At 38.6% G+C, this 10,225-nt stretch overlaps 1 pseudogene; it reads right to left on the bottom strand.

Moving 5' to 3' along the window:
- Positions 1–1,169: 1,169 nt before the first annotated feature.
- Positions 1,170–8,678, bottom strand: LOC134485790 (ATP synthase F(0) complex subunit C2, mitochondrial-like; annotated as a pseudogene).
- Between the last annotated feature and the right edge of the window lie 1,547 nt (positions 8,679–10,225).

The following is a 10,225-nucleotide window of genomic DNA, read 5'->3' as shown; positions in this document are numbered from 1 at the left end:
CTGATAGGTCAGCCTTTGTATGTTAACTGGCTTTTTCCGCTTGTGGCTTTTAATATTCTTTCTTCTGTAGGTTTTGGGTTTTGAATATTATGTGGCAGGAGGATTATTTTTTCTGGTCTAGTCTAATTTGTGTTCTATCAGCTTCTTGCATGTTTATAGGCTTCTCATTCCTTAGGTTCAGAAAGCTTTTCTTCTATGATTTAAAAAAACAACAACAACAAACATTTTCTGGGCCTTGAGCTGGGATTCTTTACCTTCATTTTTTCCTGTTATTCTTAGGTTGGGTCTTTTCATGGTATCCCAGATTTCCTGGATGTCTTGTGCCAGGAATTTTTTTAGATTTAACATTTCCTTTGACTGATGTGTCAGTTTCTTCTGTGCCCGAGATTCTCTCTTTCAGCTCCTCTGTTCTGTTGGTGATGCCTGCATTTGTTCTTCCTATTCTCTTCTCTAGGTTTCCCATCTCCAGGGTTCTCTTGCTTTGTGTTTTCTTTATTTCTTCTATTTCCAACTTCAGGTTTTGAATGGTTTTATTTATTTCTTTCACTTGTTTAATTGTATTTTCCTGTCTTTTTTTAATGCATATATTCATTTCCTCTTTAAAGGTCTCTATCATCCTTATACGATTGGATGTAAGGGCATTTTCTTGTGCTCTAGTTGTGTTAGGATATCCAGAACTTGCTGTAGTAGGGTAGCTGTGTTCAGATGGTGTCATATTACCCCGGCTTTTGTTCCTTATGTTCTCAGCCATCTGGATGGCTTTGGTCTTGGATGTGTTGTAGTAGGTATTGGGAAGGGGGTTAACCTTGATGGTCTTGGTATGGATGGGTTTCCTTTGGCTACATGGTTCTGGATTAGAAGGTCTAGGAAAGTATGTAAAGAGGTAGCAGGAGAGAGGAAGTCTGCCAAGGATTGCAGATTGTTCAGGGTAGCTGGGGGTGCCCCAGAGGTCCCAGCAAGCATGAAGATGTATGGGGAAATTGTAGCTAACCTGTATGGTTCAGGATCTGCAGGTTTGAAAAAGGTGGGGAGAAGTTGTAGGAAAATGGAGATTAGCTACAGATAGTAAATTATTTGATTTTTTAAAAATCGCATTTAAATATAAATATGTTTTTGTGATGTGATATGTATATAAGTAATTTGTATTTTTTTTTTCACTAAAAGGGGCTCTAAAATCGTATAAGCTGAAGATTAACAAAATCTGAATCCATCCCTGGCCGTAACAAGCAAATATGAAAGAATGTTGAAAATTGAAATGGAGGGTATTTTCTTTTTCTTTTTTTCTTATTAATACCGTATTTATTTGTCTTCTTTCTGTCAAACCCCGAGCCAAGCACTTTCCCCAAGAACATATGGGGCAAACGAGACACAAAAGAACTATGGGAGTGGAAGTGGAGACAGTGGCTCCACATGGCGAATAGGATGAGAAAGGCCACCATTAGACTAAAGAACCTTGTGGTCTCTGAGACCAGAATCAGGTAGAAGAAGCATTGTTGCTTCAGAGAAGGGTCCCTGGCATAGTCAATGATGAGACTCCCCAAACCAGTCCCAATCCCTGCCCCAGAGCCAGTCACCCCAACTATAGCCACCCCAGCTCCAATGAACTTGGCCGCTGGGTTGATGTCCCTTGGAATGGTACTGGTTTGGAAACTGTGACTAGGGATAGGTGAGGTCAGAGGCAGCCTGACCACCAACCTGCTGAGGCCCTCATTTCCACCAAGCTGCTGAGGGCCTCATCTGATGGCATCTGTGGTCGCTTCAACTCCACTGCAGAAAGAGGACAACTCAGCAGTTGAGAGGTGCCCCTGATCAGGGAGCAGGTAGAGATGAACTGCAAGAGCCATGATAAAGTGGGGACAGAAGGGAGGACAGTCCACCTTCACACACATTCAGACTCAGGACACTGGCCAAGCCTGCCATTCTTGGTATAGTCTCTGAGCTGACTGTGCCAGCCTCAGCATGAAGGGCAGTGTAGAGGAAGAGAGGCACTTTCAGGAGCAGCTGTGCATGCCAGCTTGGAAGGGGCACCCAACAGCTGCTCAAAATCTATTGTATGAGTCTCATGCCTGTTACTACATGTGGGTTACAGGGAAAAAGCATACAGCGGGAAAGAGAGGAAAAGACAGATATCAGGGGTGAGATTCTGTAACACAATGCGTGCATATATGTATGCTTGTGTGCATGTGTGTGGGCATGAGTGTTTGTGTGTGCATGAGCATGTTTGTGTGCATGTGTACCTGTGTATATGCTGGCCCGATGTCCAGGTGAGCTGTTTCCCTCTGTCGCTCTTGATCTTTCATTTTTAAATTTATTATATTTGAGACAGGGTCTCTCATAGAACCTGGTGCTTGTTTTATCAGCTAGACAGTTTGGCCAGCATGCTTCAGGCCCTGATTTATCTGTATAGCACTGAGATGAAAGGTTCATGTCATGGTGACAGGATTTTTTTTTAATGTGGGTGTTGAAGATGAAACACAAGTCTCTCAGGTTTGTGTGGCAAGCTCCTCACCAACAGAGCCATCCCATCAGCCCCATCTAAAGATATTTTTGGGTATGGTTAAGTGATATTGTTTGCACTTAAGTGACTTTCGTTGCTTATATAATCATTTTAACGAAGCATGAGAAAAATTCAAAAATTTGCATGGAACAGAAACTAAAATCTTATGCTAGCACATGTTCATCTGGCTGTTAGTGGCTGAAAACACATAGACTTGGTCTTCAATTAGATTTCCATACAGAATACCTATTGACTGGTAGGAGGTCCAACATTCTAGACTTCACAATGTGAGGGTACTGTGTTGAAAATGTGTCACTGACACACAGGAACCTTGGGGCTTATCCTCTGGCAGTGACTGAGGTCAGGTGAGGACCCAGAAAAAGAGTGATGCTCCGGGCCCTTATCCAGCATCACACTTAACGCAGGAAAAGCATGTTATGAAATGAGAAGGAATTGTATGACTTAACATGTTTGATGAAAATCAATGTGCAGATACTGTTAGGATTTGTGGAGCACATAATGTTGTCATTGTGAATGAATGGGAAGTTAGACTTCTCAGAAAAATCAGACTCCAGGGGAAGTGATTTCCATAGTGAATGTTGACATCCCTTCTTAAAATGAGAGCTGAAATGTTGAGTTTACACTGTTTTGGTGTGTGCATTAGACAACATGGGCTGGTCCACGGGATGGCTTTTGTTCAGTATGAGGTACCATTGGACCACATCATCACACTGCTATTGGTACCATCCTAAATTTTCTCTTACAATTCCATTCAAATCAATACAATAGATGTTTAGACATGTGTTTATCTAAAAATGGTTTTATAAATTAAAGAATCTTTTGTTAGAGGTAAGCACATGGTGAGTATAATTTTCGATGGAAAATGTGGTTTCCAGAAAAGCAAGTGCTTGTGTGTCTGTGAGGGGATGGGGGTGCTTAGGGAAGCACAGCTCAAGACTGGAAACTGCTTTCACATTTGAGATAGAAACCTTTGTTCTTTCATTCTTAACACTACATATTTCTATCATCTAGATGCAAATCATTTTCCGTGCTTTATTACTACAATCTAGAATGCTCAAAACAGCAAAAGATTGTTAAAGCCATACAGTTGTCAACAATATACAGTAAGTCACAGGATCGTAAGGCAACAAAGACATTCTGAGAAGCAGTACAATTCATAAAACTGTTACCAAGAATTTTATTCTTGTAGAAGCTTCCAAGAGACTATAATAAAAGATAGTTTGAGTATCTGTTTCAATAACTAGCTTAGGTTTGAAAGATGACATGATATGGTCATTATAAAACGAAGTCACCTGACAGTGCCTTGTTCCTTTACTTTCTAATCTTTATTTTTATTCTATCAAATTTTTTATCTAGACTAATTTTTATTCTATCAAAAGCTTCAAATGTGACCTAAAATTCAGTGACATGTTTTAAGATTTAAAACTAGTACTTTCTGTTCAGTAGGCCAATTTATCCCATAATACACACAATATACAACACACTTCAGTCAGTAACTCTTCATGTAGCTTGAAATCCTCTTTTCTCAGCCTCAGGAGTACTACGATCTCAGGGGTGTACAGCACTTAAACCTTGAAGATTCCTCCACATTTTAGTAATGAGAAGACATGACATTACATGCCTTTGGCCACACAGGAATACCAGGCGTCAAGCCAGGTGCGTTTTATTCCTTTAAATTAAGGAATAATCTCTAGCTGCAAAACAGCAACGACGAACAAACAAACAAACAAAAGCCCAACAGATGTATTCTTCCTAATTTTCCAATTTAATAAACTAAAAGTTTTACAGAATACAAACAAAGCTGAAGGCTGAGGGGATTGGGTGTGGTGGAGCTGGGGACCTGTGGCTCAAGAAAGTGACACGTTTCTTGGGTTTCTGGTTTCCTCCTACAGCCAAGACTGAATTGGGGAAGACAGGAGCTAAAGGAAGATGGGTAGTGGTGATATTTATGATTCTTCCTTAAAAATCTCATTCTCCTAGGCTAATGATCAACAGAAGAGAAGGCAACAGGGTAGAAACCCTTTTTCAGTGACTACTTGACTACAGAAATGCATCACAGAAGAAACTGTCCCACCACTATGTCTGCCAGTCCAGCGGGGAGCAGATCCATCCATCATGCCACCTTTGGGTTTTCCCACAGGTAGACACGAGAGGACTCCTGGGATCTCTTTATCTATGTACTTATCATAAAGCCGATTCTAATTTAAAATGTAATGGAAAGGCAAACAGTTGGCTTACCAAGACTGATAAACTTGATTGTTCCTTGTCTCACATGATAGGAGAAGAGAGCTAACTCCTACCAGTTCTCCTCTGAGATTCTCTCTCTCTCTCTCTCTCTCTCTCTCTCTCTCTCTCTCTCACACACACACACACACACACACACACACACATACATTCATACACCACACACACACACACACACACACACACACACACACACACACACACACAGAGAGAGAGAGAGAGAGAGAGAGAGAGAGAGAAGTAAGCCCTTTTCAAATACCCTAAATCATCCAAATTTTGGGGATTTGTTTTATTCTTCTTAAAGTAGCAATTGAAGACAAGATTAGAAATAAGAACTTGGAGAAGAACTAACCAGAAAAACAAAGCAAAATTATTAGTTTATTCTCTGTAAGGAAAAAAATATTTATCCCATGATCAAGTGATAAATCACATAATATTTACATGATTAATTGACTAGTGTTAGTGGCACAGATGTGCCACTTCATTCCACTGTATTAAAAAGAGGTCACTCTGTCTCTAGAATAAGGTTCCCAGGTAGCCTCCTATAACCAACAAAGTCAGAGCATTGTTGGGGCCTAAGCCATGGTTGGTTGGCTTAATTACAGCACACAGATATGTTTGAAGTCTCGTTCCTCTCTCGAAGTTGTCATAGGAACTGAAATGGATCATCACAATGATATTATTATAGACAGTGCTTCATCCTTCAACTAGTACATGCAAAGCACTTACATTCAAACATCGTTATAGTCATAATTCTGGCAATTTTAGAGTAAATATGCCAATATAGTCACTATTTAGCTAATCATGTGTGAGTTAAATGACAAGCTAAAAGAGGCATGAAAGATCTTCTTAAATTTAAGATATACATATACTTTGGTCTATAATGCAGATATAATTTGTACTTGAAAACCACTGAGTTCATTTGTTGTTTCTACCACTACAGCAACATTCACCGTTGAATTATGTGCAGTATTCATGGAAATGTGCAAACTGTCATATGTTACTTTCATAACTCGTGCTAAATATATACTTTGTTGACCAAAACTATACCTAACAATTACTCATATACACAGTTTCAATTTTACATAATAGCCCAAAGTAGAACAAAGTGTGGGAGGCGTAGGATGCCACTAAGCAGATGATATAGAACAAAATAAACTGTTCATGCACCCCAAACCCTACCAAAAGCAGTGCTAAACTTCGGCATGCTTCTTTATCCCCACTGTTTCCAAATGCAAATGTTTCCTTCTGTATTCATGGACAAAAGTCATGTGCACTCAGGGCTGTCTTTTTCTTTGCCATATAGTAGAGCAGGACGACTTCCCGTGTCCTTTTCACTCTTAGCACCCTCTTCTTCACTTCCGTTTATTAAGAGGTGTTCTGTCTGCATGAGGAAATACACACAATGATCAATGGAGATATCAGTCATTTTTAATATCATATATTAAAGTTGAAAGATCTTCATCGTTTACTAGATAGTTGCAAATGCTGTGTATAGTTGTATGAAGTTAAGAAGGGGAAAAGGTTTATCCAAAGTCCAATGCACAACAACAGATGTTTTACTTTGTTTAGTGAATTGATGAGATTAATGGCTCTACTGTCCATTCTCAGCCACGATGTCTGTCTCCTCACGGGCCCAGAGACAATGGAACACCAACCAACCACAGCTTAGGCCCCTGCCTCTGTGAGCAAAGATAAACTTTTTCCACCTTTCAAGCTGATTCTGTGAGCTGTTGGCTTCAGTGACGGAACATTTTATATGTGTACTGCAGCATATCTACACTGTAGGGCCTATTTTAATATTTCTTTAATAAAAATAGGATTAATGATTAGTAAAAAGTGGGGAAAATAAACCTATCTCTTAATCTTTTTAAATACAAATCATCTGTTTACATATTCTTTTAAAGTAATTATATTTTTTCAAACAAAAAGAACCTATAGGAGCAGGAAAGATAATATGACCTTAGCCCCTAGAACACAAAGAGAAGGGGCTATAGTCATTATATATATAGTCAATATATATAATATTGTATTATATTTTATCTTTTGTGTTTCAGCTCTTAGAGATGCTGTAGTCTCTCCACAACACCAAAGGCTGGTGACCCAGGCTATAGCTACTGGTCTTTGGGCAACATTTAAGATCCAAGCTGAAACACATTCCAAGGCTATCCACCATAATTGTGTACACAAACCTTAAGTCATCCCGCCTACCCTGAAATACTAGATCCAATCATAAACAAAACACAGATCTGAAATTTTATGCCCTTGTCAGCATGGCCCAGCGAAATTAAATAGTTATCTATATACACTCAGTTTAACCATCTCTGATTGCCTTCAAGGGGAAGGTAACACACAGCAGACCACTCTGGGAATGTCAGCCGACCTTTACAAACTGTGCTGAGACACATGTGGGTCTGTTGTCTTTCCACAGTGACCTTAAGTCCTTCTGGTTCCTGAGTTATTCTTTAGTGTGGGCAATAAACCTTGATAACTATTCTAACTTGGTCAGATTTTGTATTTTCTACTCTGAGTGTGTTCTAGATAAAAGTCTTCAGCATCCTCAGCCATGGTTTATAATAGTCTGATTCGGGGCCATTTTAAATTCATAGCAAATTTCAGCAGATAGTGCAGAGTTATTCTGTATGACCCATCACGCATACATAGCCACCTCTATTATCAGGACCACCCCACCCCAGCATTATGTTTTTTTACAGTCTATGGACATACACTGACATATCACTTTCACATGAAGTTCATGTCCCTGTAGATGGTTCAGTTCTTGTGTGCACTCTGGGCTTGGGCAGTTAGATAGTGACCAGAATTCACCATCTCATAAGCAACTCTCTAGTTTTGCTGCCCTGAAAGTGCTTCATCTTTTGCTCCTTTGACTCCCCTCAATGCCTGGCAACCACTGATACTTTTACTTCCTCTACAACTTGACTTTTCTAAGACACCAGAGAACTAAAATTGCTTTTCTGGAATACTTCCTTTCACTTAGTAATTAATATGTGTGGAACTTTCTGCTCTGGCTGTTCATGTCTTGATAGCTTATTTCCTTCAGTATTGAGTAATATTCCAAATGCCTTGATGTACCACAATTCAGCTCTTAATTTGCTGAAGTGAATCTTGGTTGTTCCCAAATTTGGATGGTTATAAGTAAATCTACATGGACAAAGGAAGGCTCTGTGTGGGCACTCGGTAACTTTTCAGTATAAAATCTTCAAAATTGTCAAAAATTAACCAAAAAAAAAAGGCATCATCCATCTATTATTTTCACAATTTCCTTTTTTTGAGTGGCTGTGGTGAATTGAAGGTCCCCAGGTTGGATTCTAGGGCCCTGTCTGTACACTATTCAGGGGCTATCCTGCTGAGCTACTAGCCTTCCCAGTATTTTTATTACCCCTCATAAATTGTATCTTACTGCTCTCTCTACTTTTTAGACCACAGCAGAATATGTCAGCCTTCTGTTCAGGCTCATGACTGGATGCACAGTAGATCTAATGTGTGTTAAGGAAAGCATTAATCCTGCCCTGAAGAACTTCTGTTCACAGAAACATAAAGTAGCGAGTTGTAGCCAGAAGGCCCTTCCACATGAATTGAACTTGAGTCACAACAAGAATCTGTGATAAATACTCAGTTTGCCTTGTTGCTTCCAAAACGATAGAAATGCTAGCACTTCAGAGAACTCATTTGATTCTGCAATATGCAAAATAAAGGTTAGGAATGTAGGTGATTCTTTTAAAGCTATATTCGTACTGACACAGCTTAGGTTGACCCTGTCTTCTCTTCCTCTTGTTTCTCGTGTGTTGTAATACCTTCTGTTGGAAAGTTGTGCTCTTGTGGTTTCTGACTTCATTATGGTGTTTACCTTAACCTCCTTTGGTATGATGACTTCATCTTTCATACGGTTCGTCATGAGTAAATCACACATGGGTAAGAAGTATCAATTCCAGGGATATTGTTAGTTTGAAATCATGAATCAATACTGAATGATTTTCACTGATCAACTATGGACTCAGAGACTTTCCCCAGAATGCTGGTAGGAGAAGGCTGTTCAAGGCTTCTGTGCACACCTACCTGTGTGCAAGTCTGTTATCTTCTGTGGGTTTCCCAAGCAATGCAGCCCATGACAAATTCACAACCACTCCTACTTTCACTGTGAGCTTTATATTTTCTATTTCCTTCCTAAGTTTTTGCCCATCACATGATTGAAATGAACTTGATTTTCTTTGTAGAAATTGTATCACATAAAGACAGTATATCGGTTATGCTTTCACAGTTTTGGAATATTTTTCTGCAGATAATAGGTGCTGTCCTGAACACAAACTCACTTAATTAAAAAGGAAGAGGATGGACCAGACAAAGATTCTTTCAAGTATGAATATATGTAATTTTATTCTCTTATGAATATTGACCAATGAGCTGAAACATGACCTCACAGAGATATGATTACAAAATACATAAAGAAAAAATATATGGGAAAGTAGAATGCATGTAGTTCTACAAATAGGGGGGTAAAAAGCTCAGCTATGTATTTCAGAGTATGTGAAATATGTGCCAACAGTACATATTTGAATGTAACCAACTGGTAAATGTTTTGTACATAGTACTAACTGACATGTGCCTTTGATAATCAAATAATTTAATTTAGAAGGCAATTTTACCTTGAAAATGTTTAATTTTACGGTGTGGTTGTTATGTGCACATGTATGCATGTACACATGTAGCTGGTATATAGACAGGAAAATTGATAGAATTTTGTTAAAAATTCTTCCAAATCAGCTGTTTTGTAGAGGTGAACAATCCTGGACCCTTCAGGTAGTCGAATGATCTTTTAATGCTACATCTGACAAATCACTCAGTACTATTGTGGGCACAAATTTATAAAAATAACTATTACCCCCCATCTTCTCTTGCCAACTCACAAATACTCACAGAGATTCAATATTATCCTAGGATGGAGACCAACACATTTTCTCTGAGATTAACTTGTATTACTTATATGGACAAAATTTATTTTTTGATAAATATTCTTGGTTATTTTTAGTAATCAACAGGCTCATTCCGTTCTCTGCAGGAATTTTCTCTCTAGAGCTCAGATATCTCTGCCGGATTCTGAAGCAGAATCGAATATAGAGTTACTACATCTGGACTCCATTTCAGGAGAATTAATTATTCAAGTGGCAGATAACAGTATTCTTCAGAATTATTATGAGGGGAAAGGAAAGGTTTTGCATATATGCTCCTCTGGCTTCCGTCTCAATTTTAGCTACCACTACTTAATACTTATATTTAATCTAATAAAAGTGGATATTTGCTTCAAGGATCAGAAAATGATGGTACTAGACTACAGAATGTTTCTTTCAAGATAACAAAAAATAGTATTATTTATGGAATTCAAAAGACTCACTTCAATATAATGGAAGGTAAAAGCAACGTTAAAAGTAATCATAAGTTTTAAAA

This window comes from Rattus norvegicus, chromosome 2 (genome assembly GCF_036323735.1).
Source record: "Rattus norvegicus strain BN/NHsdMcwi chromosome 2, GRCr8, whole genome shotgun sequence".
Lineage (NCBI taxonomy): Eukaryota > Metazoa > Chordata > Mammalia > Rodentia > Muridae > Rattus > Rattus norvegicus.
The sequence above is the reverse complement of the archived record's forward strand: the minus strand, read 5'-3'. Positions and strand labels throughout refer to the sequence as shown.